Source organism: Rana temporaria, chromosome 1 (assembly GCF_905171775.1).
Source record: "Rana temporaria chromosome 1, aRanTem1.1, whole genome shotgun sequence".
NCBI lineage: Eukaryota > Metazoa > Chordata > Amphibia > Anura > Ranidae > Rana > Rana temporaria.
In genome coordinates this window covers 465,971,683-465,984,430 of record NC_053489.1, presented here as the reverse complement: position 1 = coordinate 465,984,430, position 12,748 = coordinate 465,971,683, and positions in this window count along the sequence as shown.

Here is a 12,748-nt window from a genome sequence, read left to right as displayed (position 1 = left end):
GTCATACACATGTGTAGGATTCCAAGGGTGCTGGCAGTGCACTAGGCAAGCATTGGCGTAAAATGAAGGATGGATGGCCGCACTCCAAACCAAACAGGTTGTCTTTATTTAAACGAACAGCAAAAACATACCGGATCACAGCAACAGAAACCGGAGGATAACCGACGTTTTGCACTGACTTAGTGCTTATTCATGGCTGACGATCTACTATTCACCTGGCCATGATCGACTGGTTGCCAACCCCCAGCCTAGAGGAAAGGCTGTGACCTGCAGCCTGCCCTGAAAATTCCAATCCTGAATACCGCCATATCAAATACTGTCAGTGCCTGGTGCATGGCGGGGCTCTATACCATTACTGAAGTGAGGTAGCCATGAGTGAGGTAGCTGGACAGGTGGAGAGGGCAAGGGCTCTGCATGTCCCTCCTAAATTCATCAGTGACTGTGGTGGTGTATATTACATCGGGAGAAAGTTTATTAAAGTTCAGTCATCTGTCCATGTAAAGATATTCAATGTGTAAGGCATTGACTCAATCCCAAGTGCCCAGTGTAGTTCAGAACCACCCCCGGGTAGGCCTCTCATGTGAGCCTTGCTTGGCACCCAATGAGTAGGCAAACACGGAGGACGTGATAACCACCCTATCACCCTACCCCTTACAAGATTACCAGGCAGTGGCAATGCCTCCATAGTGGGCGCAGGAGCACTGCCCCCTCTCTCTCCTGCACCGTCACTCAAGTCAACAATACATAGATTCATGCATTGCTGGCGGCATTTTACGGGGCAAACTGGCGGTTTTTGAGGAGGCAAAATGGCGGCAATTGATGGGAACAGTGGCGATAATTGATGGCATGACACAGTGGCGACAATTGATAAGCACAGTGGCTATGTTTAATTGCATGGCACAGTGGCGACAATTGATGGGCACAGTGGCGACAATTGATGGCACAGTGGCGACAATTGATGACACAGTGGCTCCGTTTGATGGCATGGCACAGTGGCTGTGTTTAATGGCATGGCACAGTGACGACAATTGATGGGCACAGTGGCGACAATTGATGGCATGGCACAGTGGCGACAATTGATGGCATGGCACAGTGGTTACAATTGATGGCACAGTGGCGACAATAAATTCCTGCCACCCTGGGGGGCCCCAGTATAGTAGGAAGGGAGCTCACTGCAGAACATGTGAAAGGGCCCGTTGTGGGATCGTAGTAAAGGGCCCCAGGATATATAATATATATATTATTGCATTTTATAGTTGGGCCCCCCTACTTTTGTCCCTGTCCCCCCATGTGCCCCCCCCTAAATATGAAAGCTGGAGACGCCACTGATAATATCCTGTCCCTGGTAGGCTCCCTCAATCAATATGACCAGGCCATTGCTGCCGCCTCCCTAGGGCACTCTAAGCCACGCATCGTATGTAATGATGCCAAGTCCACCTAGTTCAACTACCTTATCAATACACCTTATCCTTGCACCCCTAGACTAAATAAGCATTTAATCCTTGTAATGTGACCAGCTCTAATTCCTCACATTCAACTTTAACTCAGCAATATTCTTGTATTGATGTCTGGCTGGAAATCTGTATTTTTCTTGTTGGGACAAATATCTTTGCATGAAGAATCGCCTTTGTATAACATCTAATTTAAGGGTTTTATTCACGACCAAGGTACTGCTGATGCTTCAGCTGCCGTGACCTTAAATCTCTCGTCCATACCCCTGACTACCCCAGTAAAGACACAACCATTTACTTTGGATTTAAATGGCCATAGATAGCAGCCTTTTTATTAACAAAACCATAAATCACAAAATAACATAACAACTGAAAAAACTATTTTGCTTTTGTAGTGCACCCCGTTAGGAGTCACTGGTGAAATTGGTCCTATTTCCCCCCCCCCCCTCCCCCTTTGGAGCACACACAGCATTTTCTTCATTCTTCCGCTGGCTCAAAAAACAGTCAATGGGTTTTTATTGGAACAGGAACTTGAATAGGGATAGCGAACATTGGATACCCTGGTGAAATCCAACTAAGCAACTTGAGGACTCTTCAACTTCTGGCTGCACACTGAATGTGCCAAGGATTCCTAGTGCTGCTGGTGACTTGTACTCCCTCAGGAGGTTAAAAGCTACACACTGTCACTTTTCTTCAGTTTGAGGGTCATTTACTCACTAGTGTCAGGGTCATGCTGGCCATAACATAGCTGAAGTTCCAAGGCAAAGCCAGATATGCATGCATAGGTGTGGTCCTGCAGGTGCCCGTCTCACCGGGCACAGGTGCACAAATATTCGTACACAGATGCAAACGGTTATATAAGCCAGCAGCTGGACTTGTTCATTGCTGTCTGATCTGCAGCTTTATCTGTATTCATGTTCCTGTGCCCTGCTTATTGATTCCTGTGTTTGACCCGGCTTATCCTGACTATGCTTGCATTCCACCTGTCCTGACCTGGGCTTACCTTAAGACTTTGTTTATATCTTCTCATCTGCCTGTTATCCTGTTGCCAACCTCTGCCTGCATCTTGACCATTCTCTGCCTGATCATGCGTTGCTGACCTGGCTTGTCTGACCCTACATCCAGTCATCTGTCTGTCCTGCTCTGCAAAGTGTCTTGTGACGCTGGTCCTCCATCTGCTTTGTGCCCGCATCTGCTGTTCCTGCTGCCATCAGCTGCTTCAGCTATCCAGTCCAACTCTGGTGACGCACCAGCCACACACCTATGCGACCAACGGAAGTACTTGCAGGCACTCTTATTTCGCCATGCTCTCACGGCCACTGTCACAACACCAGTGGCCCTTGACCTGGGGCTGTACAAGAGGTCTCCCTCTACATGTCAGGCTCTGCCACAAGGTATGTGACACTTAGCCACATAATTACCAGTTTCCTCCTCCTGGTGAGGAAGATGTAGACTCACACCACCGCAGGAGAGTTGGATCTCCTCCCACCAATTTCCTCCTGGCCCAGCTTGATCACTTGATAATGGATCTGCGAGTAGGCCCTGCGGTGAAGCCTAGCTGGGACCTCGGTGTCTTCACTAGGGCTTTCACCACTCCTGCCCCAGGGGCCTCCTCCTGCAGGACTACACTCAGGAAGACTGCACCAGCTGCCCAGGCCTTAGGCTATTTATGGGCTCTCTTTCTACCTTCTAAGCACACCTCCCCAGGGATTGGCTAAAGTTCCAACAATATTCAGTCTGCCTGTTCTGCTCTCCCTCCCACTATACTTCTAGAAGTCTCTAGACAGGAGGAAGCAGCAAAACAGCATCCTGTGAAACACAAGGAAGCCTAAAGCAATCAACCTCTGCTCCACTGTTTAAAGAGGGGGCCAAGCTACAGAGGAGCCTGTATAAACTAGGAGGGTGATAAACTTTCTTTCACAGAATGAAAACATATAGAGAAGTAATTACTTATATGCATTAAAATTGCCTTTTAAAAAAAAAAAAATCTAAAACTACTTTCAGCAAAAAAACGAAATGCATAAGAAAACAGGGTGGATAAAAATCGATGATTTAAAAAAAAAAAAAATCTGATCTTTTTGATTTAAAACATTACTCTGGGAAAAAACTTTTTTTATGTCCTTGTTGCTGATCTGATCTCCTACCATCACCGAATATGCCATCCTTCTTCTTCTGAGCTCTGTAGTTCCTCTGCAGTAGCCTGCTGATTTTCAGATAAAACCATTACTGCCTGGTGATATACTGTTTGTAAGACCGCTGGCTGCTATTCCTTCTGTACTCCCAGCCACCAGTCTTGTCACTACCCATTTGTAGTTCTACACAGCGAACAGGGACTTGTACTTCCATCCCTGCATGCTATAGTGGGCGTAGGGGTCTAACACAACCCGGTCTGTACTGTCCATGGAGGTGGTTTCCTCCTCCTCTGCTCCTGCCAGCAATGCCCCAGCCACCCCACATTGCCCCTTCGCTGCCGCCCAATTTGTCATCTGTCACTGCAGAGCGGGGATCGTCGGCTGTGACAGATCTTGTAAATGATGTATATGAGGTATAATGTCCCGCCTCCCGGACCAGTGTGTTTTCTATCACAATACCTGTCCAGGAGGCGGGACATTACAGCGAGCGGTGTTCATATACAAGGTCTGTCACAGCCCGATATCTCCGCTCTGTCATCCGGCTTGTGTCTCCTACAATCCCTGCCGCACATATGGCCACTGATGAGACCGCACATTTGAGCTCTGATGAGACCGCACATTTGAGCTCTGATGAGACTGCACATTTGGGCTCTGATAAGACAGCACATTTGGGCTCTGATAAGACCGCACATTTGGGCTCTGATAAGACCGCACATTTGGGCTCTGATGAGACTGCACTTATGGCCACTGATGAGACCACACATTTGGGCTCTGAGAAAACTAATACTGCACATCACCCTGAACACACTGTGAAATATGGTGGTGGCAGCATGTTGTGTGGATACTTTGTATCAGCAGGGACAGAGAAGCTGGCCAGAGTTGATGGGATCTTGGATGGAGCCAAATACAGGGCAATCTTGGAAGAAAACCTGTTAGGCCGAGTACTCACGAGCAGACATGTCCGATGAAACCGGTCCGCGGACCGTTTTCATCGGACATGTCTGCCCGGGGACTTCTGTTCGATGGCTGTACACACCATCGAAACAGAATTCCGCGCGTAAACAATACGCGGGGCGTGTCCGCGGTGTCGCCGCGTCAACGCGGTTTCGCCGCGACAATGACGCAGCGACGTGGGCGGGCCTGCCTTTTAAATGCTTCCACGCATGCGTCAAAGTCATTCGACGCATGCGAGGGCGGGCGGCCGGACATGTACGGTAGGTCTGTACAGACGACCGTACATGTCGGGGGGACAGGTTTCCAGCGGACTGTTTTAAAGCAAATCCAGGAAACAGTTGTCCGCTGGAAACCTGTCCGATCCGCCCGAAAATGGTCCGCTCGGGCCTACACACGGCCAAACATGTCTGCTGAAACTGGTCCGCGGACCAGTTTCAGCAGACATGTTTGGTCGTGAGTACGGGGCCTTAGAGTCTGCAAAAGACTTGAGACTGAGGTTCACCTTTCAGCAAGACAACGACCCTAAACAAATGCACGCCACACTTTCAGATATTTATTTGTAAAACATTTTAAAAACCATTTATAATTTTTCTAAGGTCTCGTACACACGATAGGTTAACCAGAGGACAACGGTCTGATTGTGTGTAGGCCCCATAGGTTATTTAACCATAGGTTAAAAAAAAGCCAACTTGCTTTAAAATTAACGTATGGATTCCTAACCGATGGGAAAAAAATTATGGTTAGTAGGCACAACCATCGTTTAAAAATCTACGCATGCTCAGAATCAAGTCGACGCATGCTTGGAAGCATTGAACTTCGTTTTTTTCAGCATGTCGTTGTGTTTTACGTTACCGCGTTCTGACACGATTGTTTTTTTTAACTGATGGTGTGTAGGCGCAATGGACCATCAGTCAGCTTCATCAGTTAACCTATGACAACGGTCCTTCAGACCGTTGTCCTATGGTTAACCTATCGTGTGTATGAGGCCTTACACTTTACAATTATGTGCCACTTTGTGTTGGTCTATCTGTCACATAAAATCCCAATAAAATACATTTAAGTTTTTTTGGTTGTAATATGACAATATGTGGAAAATTTCAAGGGGTGTGAATATTTTTTCAATGCACCGTAGGTACTGAGTTGTATCCAGTCCACAGTCGAGAAGGTTCAGGTTTTATTTAGGGCTGGCACAAACGAAAATTATTTTTAGGTGTCTTGCTTAGATCAGCTAGTATGCATATTACAAGCCATAGCGGATACAGAAACTGGTAGCACTGTCAAAAGGAAAGAATCGTAGATACACAGCTCTGTCAATAGAAACTAAAGAGTAGGACTATTCTTTAAGGAGTAGATTCCTATCATACTTTAAAATACAAAGCATTTTAATTCCTGTTTTATTTAATACGTTTACCTATGAAATGTTATGTCAGTGTATTTAACTACACATTATATGCCTATAAATTACATAGGCATAAAAACCAAACATCTCTTTATATATAGAACTGCAATTGCCACTCCCTATACTGTTAGATATACATATAATTAAAGATGAATCAGTATGAAACTTTAGAAGTAATTAAATTAATACTATCAATATTTCATCATTTTAAAATGGAATTAAGGAAGAAACTTTAAAGCAGTGAGTCATGCTAAAATTATATAGTGATTAAGAGTAGTGTCCTTTTTCGGGTTAGCTACCCATGATATTCCTGGCATACATACTGTATAAGGGTTTAAACAGAGTCTATTGGGCTACTTGACTGATTTGTGATCATATACTCAGCAGAGTGACACTTCCTTATGCTATCCCTAGGGAACTGAGGGCCAGATTCACGTAGAATCGCGGCGGCGTAACTTATCCTAGATAAGTTACACCGCCGCAATTTTTCATCGCAAGTGCCTGATTCACCAAGCACTTGCGATGAAAACTACGCCCGCGGCCTCCGGCGTAAGCCGGGTCAATTTAAAAGGGCGTGTGCCATTTAAATTAGGCGCGCTCCCTCGCCGGACCTACCGCGCATGCTCCGTTTCTGAACTCCCGCCCTGCTTTGCGCGCCGTGACGTAATTTTTTTGAACGGCGACGCGCGTAGCTTACTTCCGTATTCCCGGACGGCTTACGCAAACGACGTTGATTTTTAAATTTCGACGCGGGAACGACGGCCATACTTTAGACAGCAATACACTTGCTGACTAAAGTTAACCAGTTCCCGACCCCCGCATGTACATATACGTCCACAATATGGCACGTACAGGCACATGGGCGTACATGTACGTCCTTGCCTATTAGCGGGTGGGGGGTCCGATCGGGACCCCCCCCGCTACATGCGGAGGTCGGGTCCGCTCGGGGAGCGATCCGGGACCACAGCGCGGCTATTTGTTTATAGCCGCTCCGTCGCGATCGCTCCCCGGAGCTGAAGAACGGGGAGAGCCGTATGTAAACACGGCTTCCCCGTGCTTCACTATGGCGGCGCATCGATCGCGTCATTCCCTTTATAGGGAAGACACGATCGATGGCGTCATTCCTACAGCCACACCCCCCTACAGTTGTAAACACATACTAGGTGCACCCTAACTCCTACAGCGCCACCTGTGGTTAACTCCCAAACTGCAACTGTCATTTTCACAATAAAGAATGCAATTTAAATGCATTTTTTGCTGTGAAAATGACAATGGTCCCAAAAATGTGTCAAAATTGTCCGAAGTGTCCGCCATAATGTCGCAGTCACGAAAAAAATTGCTGATCGCCGCCATTAGTAGTAAAAAAAAAAAAAATTAATAAAAATGCAATAAAACTATCCCCTATTTTGTAAACGCTATAAATTTTGCGCAAACCAATCGATAAACGCTTATTGCGATTTTTTTTACTAAAAATAGGTAGAAGAATACGTATCTGCCTAAACTGAGGAAAAAAAATGTTTTTATATATGTTTTTGGGGGATATTTATTACAGCAAAAAGTAAAAAATATTGCATTTTTTTCAAAATTGTCGCTCTATTTTTGTTTATAGCGCAAAAACTAAAAACCGCAGATGTGATCAAATACCACCAAAAGAAAGCTCTATTTGTGGGGGGAAAAAGGACGCCAATTTTGTTTGAGAGCCACGTCGCACGACCGCGCAATTGTCTGTTAAAGCGACGCAGTCCCGAACTGTAAAAACACCTTGGGTCTTTAGGCTGCATATTGGTCCGGGGCTTAACTGGTTAAGGCACAAAAAAAAAGTGTAAATTTGCGACGGGAAACTTGACTACGGACGACGTAGCGAACGCGAAAAACCGTTGTGGATCCGCCGTAACTCCAAATTTGCATACCGACGCTGGTTTACGACGCAAACTCCCCCCAGCGGCGGCCGCGGTACTGCATCCTAAGATCCGACAGTGTAAAACAATTACACCTGTCGGATCTTAGGGATATCTATGCGTAACTGATTCTATGAATCAGTCGCATAAATAGAAACAGAGATACGACGACGTATCAGGAGAAACGCCGTCGTATCTCATTTGTGAATCTGGCCCTGAGAGTCTGTTAAGTGTGGTCTCTTTGCACACACAAACCATACAAGATACCTAAGGGCATGCTCACTAACAAGCAGGCGAGAACAGATCAAATGTGTTTTCAGTCTTGGTAACCTTTATTTCCATTAACATTTCTATTTGATTTGATTTTATTATTTGTTAAGCGCCAAATACAGTTCAAGAACTGCGCCTAAGCGCTAGACAGACCAAGTACATATACTGATAATCAAAAAAATAAGCATAGCAGATATCACATACAGAATAGATTAGTAATAAACTATTTATTATGGGTTTTGGTTAAGTTTTAAAAACTCCCCCCCTTGTATCTATGAGGCTGAGCTCACACTGGTGCGAATTGGATTTCTCTGCATCCAATTTGCATGTTAGGAGACTGTGACCGGAGACTGGGGCAGCTGCATCTTCTGATCCATTTCAGGTTCGAATTCTGACAAAAATTCTGACCGAATTGGGACCTGAAATGGTGAACAGGGAACGCACTGGACCATTGCTGTGAGCTGCTTAGTGTGAATCCAGCCTGAAAGTGTATCTAAACCCAAAACCAGAAATCTAGGGCCAGAATTACGTAGAATCGCGGCGGCGTAACCTTTCCTAGATACGTTACACCGCCGCAATTTTTCATCGCAAGTGCCTGATTCACCAAGCACTTGCGATGAAAACTACGCCCGCGGCCTCCGGCGCAAGGCGGGCCAATTTAAATGGCCGCGTGCCATTTAAATTAGGCGCGCTCCCGCGCTGGACCTACTGCGCATGCTCCGTTTCTTAACTCCCGCCGTGCTTTGCGTGCCGTGACGTAATTTTTTTGAAAGGCGACGCGCGTAGCGTACTTCCATATTCCCGGACGGCTTACGCAAACAACGTTAAATTTTGAATTTCGACACGGGAACGACGGCCATACTTTAGACAGCAATACACTTGCTGACTAAAGTTAGGGCACCAAAAAAAACGACTAACTTTGCGACGGGAAACTTGACTACGGACGACGTAGCGAACGCGAAAAACCGTCGTGGATCCGCCGTAGCTCCTAATTTGCATACCCGACGCTGGTTTACGACGCAAACTCCCCCCTTAGGAGCCGCGGTACTGCATCCTAAGATCCGACAGTGTAAAACAATTACACATGTCGGATCTTAGGGATATCTGTGCGTAACTGATTCTATGAATCAGTCGCATAGATAGAAACAGAGATACGACGGCGTATCAGGAGAAACGCCGTCGTATCTCATTTGTGAATCTGGCCCCTAATCTTTTGCAGCTGACTAGTCCTTGGTACCATGCCTGCATGTGTTTCCCTTTTTCAAGCATCTTTTGCTTTATTTCCACATGCTTATCCTGGAAATATCAGGCTACCTGTCCCTGTCACTCCTCCACAGCATCTACAGAGGAAGCCACGGTTGTCACCTTAGGCTGCTGTCTTGGTATGGACTACAAACATGACCTTATATCTTCATCTCCAGTACATTGGGCACCGGGAATTTAGTAATTTACAGAAGATAGCTAGGAAGAAAGATATTCTTTGATACAGCTCACAGGAATGACAAGGGCGCTACATTTCTAGCAAGAACAACATGTATTTCTTTATTTGCTGAAAATGTTCTTAGCTTAAAAAGGAAAACTATTGCAGTCATCGCATCTAAGGCCTGCAAGTTGCAATATATTGCATTTTTGTTCTTGGGTTTCCTTGTCAGCAGTAAATATAATGTTATATCAGTCATCCTAGCTATGCTTCCTTCCTTTCCATGTCAGGTACCAGCGCAGGTACTCCCAAGTGCAGATTGATCTAAAACGTCAACTGGTGTACAATAGATTATGGGAATGTGTTTTTCTGAAAGCTTTAGCTTCATATATGATATGATTATAGATCTGGTCTTGTATGTTCAAACAGGTTCCTAACACGGTAAATATTTTCTTAGTGCTCTTGAGAGTTGTATTGCACTTAAAGTGGTCCTGAAGACTCAATGTTTTTTTTTTACTTTCATGCATTCTATGCATGAAGATAAAAAATCTTCTTTGTGTAGTAGCCCCCCTAATACTTACCTGGGCCGGATCTCAATCCAACGATGTGCATGAGAGACTTGGCAATATCGTTGGCACAACTATCAACCCATCCCCACAAGGGGATAGGTGTTATTCTGGACTCTGAACTCTCCTTTCATCCCTATATCCAATCAATGTCCAAAGCTTTCCACCTCAACATCTACAATATCCCTTCCTAATAACACTGCAAAGCTTCTAATTCACTCCCTGGTTATCTCTCGCCCCAACTACTGCAACTCCCTCCTCATTGGACTAACTTTACATAGGCCAGCCTTTTTCAACCCGGGTGCCTTATGAATTTTTCAGGGGTACCTCGGCAAAATACCTAAAATCTGCCACAAAATCGTCAACAAGCCAGCAAAGAGATCAAGCCTGCTTTTTTTGTTACACAAAGCCACATTATTGTGCAGTATTATAACCTTTAGCATTGTGCTTGCCAGCCACTGGCATCTTAACATTCAATTATGTCATCAGTTGATAAGAAAAACATCGGGAACCTGCACAACTTACTTGGTTTGCCCCACTCTGCCACGTTAGCAGTGAGAGGGAGATAAACTGATGGAGAACACTAGAATACTATTCAGTATCAGTGTAAAAAAAGTGGAGGAATAAATTACCTCTAACGTTGGGTGGCCCGTGTATGTGGATGCGTTCGCGATATATAAAAACTATTAGTTTAATTTTTCTCATTTTTGAATGGGGTGCCTCGAGGCTATACATAATTTTAAATGGTGCCTTTTACTAAAAAAAAGGTTGAGAAAAACTGACATAGGCTATCTACCCTGTTCAGTCCATCATGAATGCTCCTGCCAGACTCATCCACCTTACTAACCCTTCAGAGACACCAATACAGTGGTCAGTAAAGAAATCTGTCACTATACTTAGTGACACTGACAAGGAGTGAAAGGGTTAACTGGGGGGGGGGCGATCAGGGGGTTAAATGTGCCTAACTAAGTGAACTGGTTTCAGTGTAGAGCTTGCACTTACAGTAGATGCTCTCTCCTCCCACGCTGGAACCAAAAAGAGCTCCATGAAAAGAGTCATAATTTCCTGCTACTGTGTTTACATTACACAGGCACAGGAGGTTTTACCATTCGTCAGAACCGATTAGCAGGCCCAGGCCATAAATCATTGACCTGGACCTGATTAATCAGTTTGGAATCAAATCCGATCACTGCGGGGACGGAGGGCACGCGCCCTCTAGCCGTGGGCGAATCCCGTACAGGCAAGTTATTTTGCGCATCCGAGCCACCCTGCTGCAGTATATGTACGTTGGGGAATCTGGAAGTGGTTAAAGAGCAGAGCGTTATTTTAATCAGTTTCAGCTGCTTACGTTTTAATGAAGTTAACAGGTGCACTACATGTGCAATGAGATGACCTCCAAAACAGGAATGGTTTTACAGGTGGAGGCCACTGACAATTTTTTCCCATACTCGTCTTTTTTGACTGTTTTTCACTAGTTTTGGATTTGGTTAGGATCAGTCTCACTACTGGTAACATGAGGCGATACCTGGACCTATAGAGGTTGCACAGGCAGTCAAGCTCCTCCAGGAGGGCGCATCAATACGTGTCATTGCCAGAAGCTTTGCTGTGTCTCCCAGCACAGTCTCAAGAGCATGGAGGGGATTCCAGGAGACAGGCAGTTACTCTAGGAGAGCTGGACAGAGCCGTAGACAGTCCTAAACCCATCAAACCCATTTGAAAAAATTAACAGTATTTTTTACTTTCTGCTATAATACATATCCCAAAAAAAAAAATATAAACAAATTTATCAGTTTAGGCCAATATGTATTCTGCTACATATTTTTTTTTTTAAATAGGGGAAAGATTTAGGGACTTATTTATTTTTTTACTAGTAATGGCTATTAATTTTTAGCAGGACTGCGACATTGCTGCGGACAAATCCAGGGAAGGTGTAAACACTAGGGGTGATCAAAGGGTTAAAGTGTTTCCCAAGGAGGTTCTAACTGTCAGGTGGACGGACTGACTGGGAGTAGAGAGAGAGAGCTTGCTATTCCTGATCACCAGGAACAGCTGATCTTGCTCTCTCTCCTTCCCAGTCAGAATGGGACCTGCCTTGTTTACATAGGCAGATCCCCATTCTTCCCCTCTTCACTGCGATCTCAGGTGGCCAGCGGACGAGCTCCTGCGGCGCACATGCACCCCTTGTATCTAATGCACAGATCGACGTACAGGTATGTCGGCCCCCGTATATGTGCGGTTCAGAAGTGGTTACGATAAAAAACCTTCTGCCTTCACAACTTTAAATTGTATTGCAAGGTCTGCCTTCATGTTGTAAAGCACTGCATAAACTGTTGGCGCTGTATAATAAAATTCCCTATTGGGACACTGGAATCGGAAAGTGGCACCCACTGCTTTCAGAACCCACTGAGCAAGGTCTACAGCGGATTGGCCGAAGCCGCCGAGTGAGGAAAATGTCTCCAACGTGGTACTTCGACATAAGTTAATTTCTGTTTAGAATTGGCATTCTACCATACCTGGCCTAGCTCTGGCCTCTCAGTAACTTTGCAATGGTTTGGGCTGTGGGACCATCTACTTTCTACTTGAGCTCTATGCAACATTCTATCTTTATGACTTCTTTCGATATTGCAGAGCACCCACTAACGGCGTTAAAAATGCTTA